The sequence below is a fragment of the Myotis yumanensis genome, unplaced genomic scaffold (genome assembly GCF_028538775.1).
Source record: "Myotis yumanensis isolate MYYU_CA2020_CCGP unplaced genomic scaffold, mMyoYum1.0.hap1 SCAF_8, whole genome shotgun sequence".
Classification (NCBI taxonomy): Eukaryota; Metazoa; Chordata; class Mammalia; order Chiroptera; family Vespertilionidae; genus Myotis; species Myotis yumanensis.
The window spans coordinates 3,079,747-3,094,461 of NW_027223759.1; the positions used below are offsets into that span (position 1 = coordinate 3,079,747).

At 45.0% G+C, this 14,715-nt stretch overlaps 1 protein-coding gene across 1 annotated transcript in view; it reads right to left on the reverse strand.

The window, feature by feature from the left end:
* NEMP2 (nuclear envelope integral membrane protein 2) overlaps positions 1-14,715 on the reverse strand; it is a 250,910-nt gene that overhangs the window by 68,154 nt on the left and 168,041 nt on the right. The window lies entirely within an intron of this gene.

Consider the following 14,715-nt stretch of genomic DNA (forward strand, 5'->3'; position numbering starts at 1 on the left):
GGGACAGAGTGAGCTGTGTTTCCAGTGCCAGGTCTAGAGGAACTGACCTAGAGAGAAAAGGTCTAGACCCGTGGTCGGCAAACTGCGGCTCGCGAGTCACATGCGGCTCTTTGGCCCCTTGAGTGTGGCTCTTCCTAAGCCTTAGGAGTACCCTAATTAAGTTAATAACAATGTACCTACCTATATAGTTTAAGTTTAAAAAATTTGGCTCTCAGAAGAAATTTCAATCGTTGTACTGTTGATATTTGGCTCTGTTGACTAATGAGTTTGCCGACCACTGACCTAGACTCTTTCACTGGGCACAGCCCATGCTGTGGTAGTGCCTTTCTTGGTTCTGGCCCCTGCCCCGGGGGGTGGAGGGTGGGGAAGGGCTGACCTGGGGTCTGCAATTAGAGCTCTCTCCAAGTCCCTCATATACTCAATGATAGTCACCATTTCCTCCGAAGGCACAGCATTGGGCCAAGGTGGCTGGGACCCCAAGAGCTTCCAGCTTAGCTGTGTGCCATGCTTCCTCCAAGAATGCCTAGGCTCTTACGTTCCTGCCAGAACACCAACCCATTCCGAAAGGTAATTTCATTTTAGGGCTTCATTGCTGTTCTCGGATGATGGGCTTCGGTCAGGCTACCCTCATAATCTCAAACACAGCAGGGAGACTGCTTGTCCCTGCCTTTACAGATGGTCAGAGTGCCATGCTCACAATCCCCAACCACTTCATCAGGGATCCGTTTTGTGGTCACTGTAATATGTGGTCATTGTGGTCACTGTAGACTATGTTGACTATTACAAATAAAAAAATTTAAATTATCCATAATCCTGACCACAGATGTTGGATGGAAGGATTCTTGTCCTAACTTACCTCCCTGAACCCCTCTTGCACTGCTCTCCCGTACTCACCCTTGACACAACAACTTGGCCAAGCTGCTGCTCTCCGAACAAACCCTCCTTTCTCTGTCCACTGTGCTTCCTTCTCCTGGAATGCTTTCCTCACTCTATTTGCCTGTTGCTTTTTCCCTCCACGGCCCAGATTGCATGTACTTCTCTCTTACAGGTGAAGTTCTGAACGCATCCTTCGCTCCGAAGGGCGAAGCTCCACCCACTCCGACCACACTCTGTAGCTCTCTAAAAGCACGCCTGTTATTATGTCCTTGTATTGTTCATATTTTTGTAGTCGTCTCAAGCCCCGACTAACCCGCAGGCTTGAAAGTAATTCTTACTTGAAAGTATGAATTTTGTTTTACTCAACTTCTCATCCTCCATGCTAACTGGTGCAATGCCTTCCTTGCAAATAGTACGTACCCAGTAAATATTTGTTGAAAAATATATGTATGTACCAGCAATAGAAAGGTGATGTATCAATTTAGTTAGCCCAGTCACATTCTTTAAAATCAAAATAATGAGTATCGGTGCCCATTACATGTAAGATACCAGGTATTTATTTCAAACTTTTCTTAAATTTATTTGAAAAAAGTTCAGATGTAAAATATTATAAATCACATAATACCCATACATCCACTATCCATATTAAGAAAGAAAACACTGCCAATATAATTAAAGCCAATGAAGCCCTTCCTGAACATATCTCTTTCCCTCGCCACCATTGTGAGTCAAATCCTGAACTTGGGAATGACTCTTTCCAAGTATTTATTTTATATTGAAACCATATGACACATGCATTTATACTTTGTGCTTCCAGAATTATTTTAAAAATTCAATTCTGCTAAGAGAAATAAATATATAGGGAGAAAAAAATGAAATTACGAATCAAAGAAAATAGAAACAGGCAAAATCCATACGACATGTTAATAAGAATAAGTAAGTTGCCCAGCCAGTGTGGCTCAGTGGTTGAGCATCAACCTATGAACCAGGAGGTCACAGTTCAATTTCTGGTCAGACCACATGCCTGGTTGCAGGCTTGATCCCCAGTGTGGGGCGTGCAGGAGGCAGCTGATCAATGATTCTCTGTTATCATTGACATTCCTATCTCTCTTTCCCTTTCTCTTCCTCTCTGAAATCAATAAAAATAGATTAAAAAAAGAGAATAAGTTGATAACCTTGAGATATGTTAGCCATAGATAAAGTAAGTAGAGCAATGAACATAATTAGAAAGAGATGGGAAGAGCAAGAGACACCTAGTCGTCATGATACACTAAATATATATGAGGCTGTGAATCATCAAATATTCATGACACACCAAAGATACGTGAGAATTATAGGCATTCACTAATTAAGAGGTCTTAATTGGGCCAAATATTGGGTCCTCGTATCCTCTGCACAAGGAATGCCAAAGAAAATCCATAGGTGTTCATGGGGCTAATTGGTAAGCGATGCACTTTCTCGCAAGCCTATAGAGTAACTATGTTTTGACCCTAGGCACCTTCTACATGTTGGGCCACTTTGCTTAAATCTCCATTCTGGTCCTTGCAAGCAAACCCTTATCAAGGAAGAGAGACAGGACTGAGGACTCAGGCAGTGCCATCTTTCATCCTGCGTACACCATGTCTTACAGGTGTTAACCTAGCCCGTCTCTTTCACCTTGCTTCTTGCCATGTGTTTTCAATTGAGTTAATAAACCATGTGATTTAAGCACATCGTTTTGGTCTGTAAGCTTTTCTGTGATCTCTTGGATAGCCTGCCTGTTATTATACTTACAGGCTTCTGTTGCAGCAAGGTAATTTCCCATACAACAACAGTACTTGCAAGTTTTCAACCTGGATAAAAATTGCATCATATTTTACATATTCATCTGCAACATGTTTTTTTGCATCATATTTATAAGATTCTTCCATGAAAGGTATTACAGAGGCAGAGCTGCCTCAAACCGATTGTCAGACTTCAGTGGTAAGGCCAGGGAGGGTTGGGGGACAGGAGGGAGGGGAGTAAGAGATCAACCGAAGGACTTGTATGCATCCATATAACCATAACTAATGGACATAAGACACTGGGGGGTAAGGGAGGGCAGGGGCTTGTCAAGGGTGGGGGGGAAAAAAGGACACATATGTAATACCCTTTGTAATGCTTTAAGCAATTAAAAAAAAAATATATATATATATTTATTGATTTCAGACAGGAAGGGAGAGGGAGAGAGAGATAGAAACATCAATGATGAGACAGAATCATTGATTGGCTGCTTCCTGCACGCCCCCCACTGGGGATTGAGTCTGCAGCAGGGCATGTGCCCTGACTGGGCATCGAACCTTGGTCGATGCTCAACCACTGAGCCACACCAGCTGGACTAGATCTTTTTAATTTATTTCCATGGCTATATCCATTGTATAAATTGATCACGAATTGCTTATGAATTCTTCTCTTGATCTAATGTAGGCTGTTTCCAATTTTTTACCATTGTAATCAGTGCTGCTGTAAATATTATCTCCTTGGTCACATGTAAGAGAGTTGCTCTGAGGATAACCTAGAAGTACACTTTCAGGGTCCAAGGGTATGCACATCTTTCACTTGACTAAATCTTGCCAAGAGTACATGAGTTCGGGAGAACCAAGATGGCAGCGTAGGCAAATGCCTGTACTCACCGTCTCCCACAACCACATCAAAATTACAACTAAAATACAGAACAACCATCATCCAGAACCACTGGAAAGCTGGCTGAACGGAAGTCCTACAATTAGAGAAGTAAAGAAGAAAGCGCACTGAGACTGGTAGGAGGTGGGGAGGTGCAGGACGGGCTGGTCCACACCCACGTGGGCTGCTTTTTTAATTAGGAGGGAGATCACCTCTGTGGAGGCCTCCTGGAGGTGCAAGGTGTCCCAGCCCCGCACCAGACCCCCAGCCGAGGGTCCCAGAGCTGGGGAAAGAAGTCCCTACGGGCAGTAAGAACTATAGGCTGTAAAAACCAGTGCAGATTGAGGCTGAGTGACCCACAGGCTACTGGAGACCCAGCTGCTCCTCTTAAAAGGCCAGCATCACTGCCCTGGCTGGTTTGGCTCACTGGATAGAGCGTCGGCCTGGGGACTGAAAGGTCCCAGGTTCGATTCCAGTCAAAGGCATATACCTTGGTTGCGGGCACATCCCCAGTAGGGGGTGTGCAGGAGGCAGCTGATCGATGCTTCTCTCTCATCAATGTTTCTAACTCTCTATCCCTCTCCCTTTCTCTCTGTAAAAAATCAATAAAATATATTAAAAAAAAAAAAAAAGGCCAGCACCACAAACTGAACTTACAAGCTTTTGCTTCCTCTGAGCTCCAGGTGAGGTTCTGGGGGACCCAGACATATACAAGGAGAAACTGGACTATCTGGCATCAGGGCAGGAACTCGCGGGTGCTTTTTTCCAGCAGTCACTGTTCCTGTGCTGGGACCTCCCCGGCAGGGCTGACTGGCAGCCATTTCTGTTTGCTCCGCCTAGTGATTCCTTGAGACCCCGCCCCACCCAATTTACAACCCTACCCAAGCTGTGGGCAATTGCTTTCGCATATGAATGGCTTGCCCTTTCTCAGGCTAAAAACCTGTCAAATAAGCTACAGCTGGGTCAGGGAGCCTCAAATCTATCAAAAGGCCCAAGACGCAGCATGAGCACCAGCCTGCCTTGCTTCACAGCTGGGCCTCATCTGGACACTTCAAAATCTGATAGAAAGAGGAGGAATCTGCAGATCTCTCTGTAGCTCCTGCTGGGTGTCCCCAGGCAGTGGCTGACTTTGCACCTCCCTGGAGACCCAAAAGCCAGTGTACCCAGCGGTCAGTGTGAGACCATACCAGATTACAACTCTACACATCCACAAGCAACACAATTCAAGGGGCAGACTCAGTGAGCACCAGAGCCCCACTGAAGCAAGTCCTGCGCCATAAGGGTATCTCCTGCACAGCAGCTCTCCCACTGTAGTCACAGCTGGTCCTCACAGCCAATTGGCCTGGAGGTCAATTCCTCCCAGTGATACCAACAGCAATCAAGTCTCAACTACAACAAGACTGTGCTCACAGCCCACAAAGGAGTGGACCTAGAGCTCCCAGCTCAGGTGACTGGGGAGGCTGAGCCATTGGGCCCTATAGGACACCTACTACACAAGGCCACTCTATCAACTCAAGAAGACTTAGCAGTTCTATCCAATACATAGAAACAAACACAGGGAAGCAGCCAAAATGTGGAGACAAAGAAACATGTCACAAATGAAAGAAATGGAGGAAAGCAAACTACTGGATATAGAGTTCAAAACCATGATTATAAGGTTACTCAAGAATCTTCTGGAAACCTCCAAGGGATTTAGTGAGACTTTCAAGGATCTTAGTGAGAATGCAAAAAAAAAAAAAAAAAAAAAAAAAAAAAAAGGAAAAGGACCAGTCAGAAAGTAAACATACACTGACTGAAATAAAGAATATAGAGGGATTCAACAGTAGAGTAGAGGATCCCACGAATCAAATCAATGATTTGAAATATGAGGAAGCAAAAAATACCCAACTAGAAGAGCAAAAAGAAAAAAGAAACAAAAAATATGAAGATAGTGTAAGGAGTCTCTGGGACAACTTCAAGCATACCAATATCTGAATTATGGGGGTGCCAGAAGAAGAGAGAGAACAAGACATTGAAAACCTATTTGAAAAAATAATGACAGCAAACTTCCCCTACCTGGTGAAAGAAATAGATTTACAAGTCCAGGAAGTACAGAGAACTCCAAATAAGAGGAACTCAAAGAGAACCACACCAAGACAAATTGTAATTAAAATGCCAAGGGCTAAAGACAAAGAGAGAATCCTAAAAGCAGCAAGAGAAAAACAGTTAGTTACCTACAAGGGAGCACCCATATGACTGTCAGCTAATTTCTCAACAGAAACTATGCAGGCCCGAAGGGAGTGGCAAGAAACATTCAATGTGATGAATAGCAAGAACCTACAACCGAGATTACTCTACCCAGCAAAGCCATCATTTAGAACTGAAGGTCAGTCAAAGAGCTTCACAGACAAGAAAAAGCTAAAGGCGTTCATCACCACCAAACCAGTATTATATGAAATGCTGAAGGGTATTCTTTAAGAAGAGAAAGAAGAAGAAAAAGGTAAAGATAAAAAATATGAACAACAAAGTGGCAACAAATACGTGTCTATCAACAATTGAATCTAAAAATCAAACGAATAAAAAGTCTGACGAACAGAATAACCTGGTGAGTGGAATAGAATCAGGGGCATGGAAATGTAGCAGACTGATGATTCTCAGAGGGAACAGGGTGTCAGAGGGGTGCGGGAAGAGATTAGACAAAGACCTTATATGCATGGATGCATTATCTATGGACACAGACAATAGCGTGGCAAGGGCCTGGGCGGGGTGGGAACTGGGTGGAGGGGAGCTATGGGGGGGGGGGGGGGAGGGAAGAGGGACATCTGTAATAATCTCAATAACAAAGATTAAGTTTTTTTAAAAAAGTACACGAGTCCCTGTGCTCTTAATCCTAGCCGACACTGTGTTGTCAGCCTTTGAAAGTTTTGCTGATCTGATGAATGGATGCACTCTGGTTATAAAGAAGTTAATAACCATGGCAACTAAAAAGCCTCCTGGCATTTCCTCAGTACCTTCAATTATGAGGGAAAAGTCTGCACTAACTCTGTGTCAGAGTTTTAGACTTTCCCATTCCCTGTTCAATGCCAAGCCGTTTCCTCTTTCTCTTTCCAATTCTGTGAACACTGAAGAAAAAACAACTTTGTGACAAAATTTGTCATCCCCCCGTGCCCCCTAGGGATTAGGGGTTGGAAGAATACCATGTTAGTTGCTTTATGTCACAAAAATATCCCTCTGATTGTAAAGGGCACAAGAAAAAGAATTTAGCCACATCCATGCAAATCTGTCATCACTAAGCACATGGCATAAGATGGTGGGTCAGGAGCTGAACAACCATTACTCATAGGCGGAGAATGCCCTCATTTAAAAATTCTAGAAAGTTGTTCCTTGCCCAAGAATATCTACTCCAGGGCTTTGCTCTGTACCTTAAATTCAACTATTAGAAATGAATGCACTCAGGTCGATTTTTTTCCTATTTAAGGAATCTCCCAATAAAAACACATCTCAAATAATACATTAGCTCTTATAAATCATTGGCACCTACTTGTCACGACTCCTTCAAGAGCACAAAGGGGAGGGGACCCAGGGCACACAGATGCTATCAGGCCTAAGATGGTGGCCATCCTCAGCTTCCTCTCCCTCATCCAGCGCAGACGGACAGGCAAAGCTTTTGTTCTTAATTTCTCGCTTAAACCTTTTGGGTAACTCCCCACCAGCCCCAGCAGTGCTCTCAAAGTGTGGTCTAGGGGTCCCTGTGGCTTCAGATCCTCTAACATAACTGTTTAAAAAGGAGATTCCTTATCCTAGACCCGGCTTCCTCAACCCTAATGACTGTGAGAGGGTCTGGAATCTGTGTTTTCAAGAAATTACCCAGCTTGATTTTTTAAAAAAACTTTTTTTTTTTTTTTTTAACAATGAGAAGAATAACGCACATGAAAAAAAGTAGTGGAAACATAAACATGCAGTACAGGAAGTTCTTACAAAGTGAGCGTCCGTATAACCATGCCAAGGACAAGACAGAGAGCCCTGTCGGCACTTCAGAAATCTTTCCAATCCCCTCCCTCCTCCCTCATCTTTACTATTCTGAGGTCTAACACTACTAGCTTGATTCTTACATTCTCTGGAGGTGGGAACCACGGTGACAGGGTGAAATCCACGCTGCTTAGAGTGTCATATGAGGCCATTGCCTAACTTGCTCTTTGCAACGTCGTCTCCTGCCTCTGGCCTCTTCACATTTCATTCTCAAGTCCTTTGGAACCAGTTGTGTCATTTTACAATGAGTGACCCAGCGCGTGAAATTGCACGAGACCCAGACCTGTGGGAAATCGCGTGAGACCTGGGACCCCAGACCCCGTTGTGCCGTGGGACTCCCCCAAGTCCTGCCGTGCCATGAGACCCAGAGTCAAGTCCCTGCCCACCTGCGCTCGCCTCACCGCGCATGCAGCCTCCTGGTGACCTGTGTTTGGTCGTTATGGCATCTGGGTCACGGGGTTTTTATAAAATAGATATTGCCCTAATTCATTATTCATACCCCATGCTGTTTCATTGGCCCTGTACTTGCTGGAGATGTTCCTCGTTCCTGAGTCTTTCTATTAAGGTCATCCCTCAAGACCTGTCCACTTGTCACTTTCTTCAAAAAATATATTTTTATTGATTTCAGAGAGGAAGGGAAAGGGAAAGAGAGAGAGAAACATCAATGATGAGAGAGAATCATTGATGGGCTGCCTCCTGCACCCCCCACACTGGGGATTGAGCCTGCAACCAGGGCATGTGCCCCGCCCGACTGGGAATCAAACTGTGACCTTCTGGTTCATAGGTAGGTAGGTGCTCAACCACTGAGCAACACCAGCCAGGCCCACTTGCCACTTTCTTATAAGCCTCATGACTTTCACCTGTGTCCCAGCCAAGGCAGAACCCTCGCTCCCTGCACTGTGTGACCAGGAACATCTTATGATGTGGAGCAGCTGTTCTTTCACAGTCCATTCCCTTTTCCAGACTAGAAATCAGGATGAGAGTCCTCCTTTAAAATTCTCTTGAGTACATAGACTTAGTCTGTGTCCCTCAGTAGGTGCTTAATAGTTGAACAAACAAATCATCCCCAAGCGTGCACATCTTCAGAGAAGTGGCATGTGCAACCTGAACACCTCCAGGTCGGTTTGGATCAGGTCATGCCCTTCCCTGTCGGGAAACAAGCTGACATTAGGAGGACGCTGGGCCTGGGAGGGAGGGGACAGCAGCTGAAGGAAGTGGGATGGAAAATAAAAGGGCAGGGGGAGCCGGTGACGCTGCCCAGATCCCTGGGGGCCCTGCAGAGAAAGGAGCGCACGGACTGCTCCAGGCAGCACTGGGGGACCTGCCTCGCCTGGTCCTCTCTTCCTTCTCAGACAGGACCCCTAGGAAGCAGGCCACTGTGCTGTGTGGGAAGCCTAGACTGTTCTGACTTCTTTACATCCTTCCCTGCCTCTAATTATCCTCAGATTGCCCATGTGCTTGTGAGTGCTCATTCTTGCTTGAGAAATGCCACCTTATAAGAAACCTGCCTATTTCTTGACCTTAGCACACAAGGAAGGTGGCATGTTCAGTTCTTCAACTCCTACCCATCCACAGTATGCGTGCGTGGGAGTGCAGGGCAGCAGCGGGACACACAGAGGCCTTGTGTGACTGCCCTGGTGCTCAGAGGATGTGGATCAGCAGCATCTGGGCAGCCTGCCATGGGACCTTCGCAGCAAGGCAAACCGTCCTGGCACAAATGAAACTCGACTGTTAGGCAAACTGAGGGGTTGGAAGAACAGGGATGAGAATGACTCAAAATGGATATAGGCCAGAAAAGATACTGTAAAACAAGATTAACATCTACCAAAACGTGTTCTGAAAGAGAGCCATTGCTGGTGGTTGAATCCCAGGGCTGCAGAGAGGGGTGGTTTGAGTCTGGAGGTGTACAAGGCCAGCATGGAGCCCCCTCTCTTGGGAGGTGACCTGGAGGTGAGCAAGGCCAGCATGGAGTCCACACTCTTGGGTGACAGCTGTGCTTGTGAAATGAGGAGAGCTGAGCCCCGCAAGTGTGGTCTTGGAGACAGTGACTCCTCTGTCTTCCCCTAAAGACCACAGTGGCCTGCAAAAGGGTCTCCAGCAGCACCGACCAGCACTGTGGTCGGTTTGGTGGCAACACAGGACCAGTGAGAAACAGTGACATCAGAGGCTGGCCTGACACCAGTTCTGTCACTGTTTGGATGTGGGAGCCTGAGGAACTAAAGCCACTCTGAATGACAAAGCCTTGGGATGGGCAAGTCCCTGGAGTAGGGGCACCTGCGAGAAGACAGAAGTGGATGCCTGTTTGGACAATTAATCAGAAAAATAAATGGCTGTATTCGTAACGACACATTAAAGCAGTTCAGGCAAACTTTGTCTGCATCTCCCTGACAGGTGGTCGACTCTCAGTACACGCGAGTTCCACAACACTGTTACCTACGAGGGCTCAATTTATTTATTTGCTGGGTGAGTTCCTGACTTTTGTTGTCCTCTTTAAACAAGTAGGTAAATATAGTACAATTTTGCCTTAATTTTCATTTCATTGTAAACCACTTTTAAAGTAAGATCTTTGTTTAAAATAACATTTAAAAATTTCCCAATTTTCAAACTAATGCATGTTTGTGGTTGAAATTTTTGAAAATTAGAAAACCATAAAGAAAATAAAAATTATCTATAGTATCATCAGCCAGAGATAACTACGGTAGCATTTGGTAAATTTCCTGCCATATTTGCTTAGGTAGAGAGATTACAGACTGTTCTGCTCTGTTTTGACCAGTAATATTTTACCATGAGCATTTCCCAATACTATTAAATATTAATTGAACATATTCCATCAGAAAGATGAAATATAAATCAGCAATCATAATTTTGAGTGTTTTGGTTTTTCAATTTATAAATCAAGTTGTGATAAATATTCTCTTCTTAGATGTTAGTAAACTTTGGATAATATTCTAGAAGTGAATCTGTTGGATCAAATCACATGAACATTTTGAAACTCATGGTTCAATTTACCAACCTGCCTTTCTAAAGGTTGTTACCAGCAATTTGCATAACAGCCCCTAACCTTACCAACAACAGGGAAATCTGGGAACTTTTATTTAAGGAACATATTTTATAGTTGGAAAGAACTCTCACTCTCATTAATAGAGACTGTTCTTAGAGTAGGAGGTAAAAAATATAGCAATAGATTGAAAGATCCTTAAAATTTTTGACTACTATATATTATTGCCAATCCTGGGCCAGCTGAGTCATGATGTCTAAATCTGGGTAAGCACAAAAATATAATTAAAACTGTAAACATGTTACTTGGCAGTATATGTGAACAGAATCATGTTTGATTTGCCTGTGTTTCAATAGTTTTAAATCTCTTATTGTACAACACAAGCATTGTCCTTTCAAAGTGTCGCTCTTAGGCAGTCAGCGTTGAGTAATCTGTGGTGACAATTAGCTCAACTCTTTATTAACATACTCACTTTCTTTATATCTTAGCTGGCATGGTGAAAGCACGTGGTGTTTTTGAGCCCATTCTACTTGTCTTTCCTTTTCCTGTTGTACACCTGCACCCGATGCACGCACCACTTCTTCCAGTCTACCTGAAGGATACGCGCAGGCTCTCCGCGGGTGAGGACAGGCTGGCCGACGGCGGCTCTCCTCCGTTCTTCCTGCGCATCTGTCCCAGCCACTCCATCCCAGCACTGCCACCTGTCCCAGGACCAGAGCACACTTTCATGGCCCAGAGGCATTTATGTGAAGGTGGCTCTTCTCTGCCTCTTCTTTCCCTCTTCAGGACGGTCCTGTACGTGGGTCCTTTTTCTTTGGTTTGTTACTCGTCCCTGAATAGTCATGCCCATTTTAGTCAGCTTCTCACGTGCGGTTGTCTTCCTTCCATCCTTTGATCTCTCCTCATTTTCTTCCAACTCTTGCCCATTTATTCTAAGACTCTCCTCTTTCCATGCTCTCTCCCTCTAGCCCTGCTCCCTTTTAAATATCTATATTCCAGAGAGAGGAAGGGAGAAGGAGATAGAAACACCAATGATGAGAGAGAAACATCGATGGGCTGCCTCCTGCACGCCCCACACTGGGAGATCGAGCCTGCAACCCGGACATGTGTCCTGACCAGGAATGAAACCATGACCGCCTGGTTCATAGGTTGACACTCAACCATCTACATTTGAATATTTTAAATCTACAATATACATCCAAAGCTTTAAATTTCAAATCGCAAAATGTGAGAATTTTAAATTATATTTCTGGTAATATGAATACTGAACATAACTCAGTTAATTGCAGGGCCTCCACCACATAGAGCAGAAAATCCGTTAAGTGTAGCATTGTTCTGAGGGAATAACAGAACAAGAGAACAGAATTATACTGTATCTTAGATCTTGTAGGTCATAAGCCATGCTATTCTTTCTCTCCTGAGAACATTTTAAGTCAATTATGAGTTCTTTTGTTTTGAATCACTGAAGCATTTTAAAGTAATATGTCTTTCTGAAAGTAGTAAATTAATGTTCCTTCAGTGAAATTTTCACTCAAATGTCAGAACCACTACCAACTTTCTACATTATTAGTTTTACTAAAAACTTTTTTAGTTCCACAATGTGGAAATGTTTTTTTAAGTCTAAATAATTCCTTATTTTTGCAAAAGCACTAATAATTGAAGTATTTTTAACAATATTATTTTTTTAAATCCTGTTAAACATATATTTTCTGAATTTAAAAGAATAAGATACACTTACAGGATGGAACAGAATATGGAATAGACACCATAACTGTTCTTACAGGATGGAATGCTTTCCCTCTGCAAACCACGAGGCCTAGCAGTGGGAGAAGACTCTGTGTGTGTGTGTGTGTGTGTGTGTGCGCGCGCGCGTGCGCACGTGCGCGTGTGATGGAGATGGTGTTTATAAGGGTGGGATGGGTGACAAAAGTGGTAGGGAGATAATAAGAATCCAAGTTGTCTCAGATACTGGTGAATGCCTCTTTTTGAGCAGTCATATTGAATTAAGTGTTGTCATGTTGTCATACATAATTGGATGCCTACAAGCTAAAAATTTTTATCTTTTCTTCACTTTCCTTCTTCCCAACACCTGCCCCAGCACCAAAGGACACTGAAGACGCCACAAAGTGGGCCAAAAATGCCATTCTTTTTTTGTGTTAATCCTCACCCAAGGATATTTTTTTTCATTGATTTTTGAGATTAAAAGGGAGGGAGGGAGACATAGATTGTTTATCTCCCTGATTGGGGCGGGGGGCGGGGGGGGGGGGGACAACCAGGGATCAAACCTGCAACCTAGGAATGGAACCTTCACACCTTCAACCCTTGCATGCATGGGCCAAGGCTCTAACCACTGAACCCCACCAACCAGGGGCAAAAATGCCATTCTTAATGTGGAAAACATACCATCTAAACATGCTTAGAAAACAAGCAAACAAACAAACAAGGAGAGATTTCAGCAACAACCAGTTGCAAGGCAGAAGAAACAGTGTCTGCCCTGACACCTGTCCCTTCAGCCTCACGGTCAGTGGTGGAAAGACACATACAACTCGCGAACAGGATTTAACCTTATTTCTCCCCAGGCTGGGGACAAGTCTGCTGGGAGGCTCAGTCCAGGTACAGCTGCTCCTTTTGTGACTTGTGAATCACTGATTGTTCATCTTCGCGGAAGAAAGTTATTTTCCTCTAACTGCTCATAACCAGCAACGTTTGCACAACACCAGGAATCCAGAGAATAACCGGAAGAGAAGACATTTCAGACTTCATTGCCTGACAACTAAACTTTCATCTTTCCCAGAAACTGTCTTTATTTTATAGCAGCGTTCTCTTTAACAGAACAAGGTCCACAGATGCAAAACCAGGACAATTAGGCCGAGACAAACTTCAGGGAGTGATTTCTTCAGGAGATGAATTGGGCGAAGCAAATATGCTTCTTCATTTGAAACATCAACACAACTACCTCGCACAGAGCCTTTTACTAACACTGGAGAAAGGCTTAAGTAAGTATACAGGCTGTCCCCCGTTGAATGTAATTATAAAGGCGGTGCTTATTAAAATACACTTCATTTGCATTTAACAGCTATCAGCTATGAAAGCCTGTATACATTTTTGGGGGACACCCTATATGTTCCATTGTGGCATTACTCACTCCTACAACGTTTTCCCAGAAAGAAAAGAAAAAAGCTTCAGTACTTGAATAAGATCTCTTCCTTTCAATGGTATCACACCCCCCATTGCTCCAACATCAAGATGTGGTGTGAAGCATTTCCCATCTCAAAGAATGCCTTGTGTCCCCGGCAGTGGGCATGCTCGGAGGCCGCCAGGATGTGGGCGTGGCCGCGATGGAGCCGGATTTCTCCGTGGACGCCGAAGCGGGACTCTGCCCGCATTTGCGCCGGTTCCACCTTCACTGAACGCTCCCCACCCTTCAGGAACACAACGCGCAACACTGGGGAATCTTTCATTTTCCCATCTTTGCACAGGAAGGAAGAACAGATTTCGGGCAATTGTCTAATGCATTTTAGGTGGTGTTTGAATACTTCTTTGGTTAGAAAAGTTCATGCAGGCTAAACTCAATTCTATATCGTGCCGTGGGCACCCTCTTTTAACAAACACCCAGGATTGTTCTATCGCGGCCGCGTTTCCACACCATGGAAAGGGAAAATGTTAACCAGCAAAATAGGCAGGTTTTGAGGAGGGATGATGAGGTTGGAATTAAGTTACCAGCAGGCAAGACCCTTGTCAAAGCTGCACTTGGGTCGGTCGGCTCCCATCCCCCGCCCCCCCCCCCCCCACCCCGCAGAGCCGGGGTTGCGGGGGGAGGGGGCACCATGGGCGAGGCAGGTCCTCTGTGAACCCCAGTTTTCCACCAGCGCCTGCACCTGCCGCCCCCACCCACGCGGTCGCAGCCACCTTCCCGGGGCCCCTGGCCATCGGGGCGCCCCGGGCCCCCCCGCCTCCAGGGGCGAGGACGGGGGCGCACCGGCGCTCGGATCCGCGGGCCCAGCGCGCTCTTTGTTTTTACGTTTAAGCCGGTCTCGGGGGGAGTCGGACTTGGCGGGGTGTGCTCCTCGCAATACTATATTGGGAACCTCACACGTTAAAAAAAAGTCTTTTTCTTTTTATTGCAAACCTTCCCGGTTCCCTCGGCAGCTGGAGAGCAGGCCCGTGGCGGCGTCCCCTCCCCGCCGCCCCCG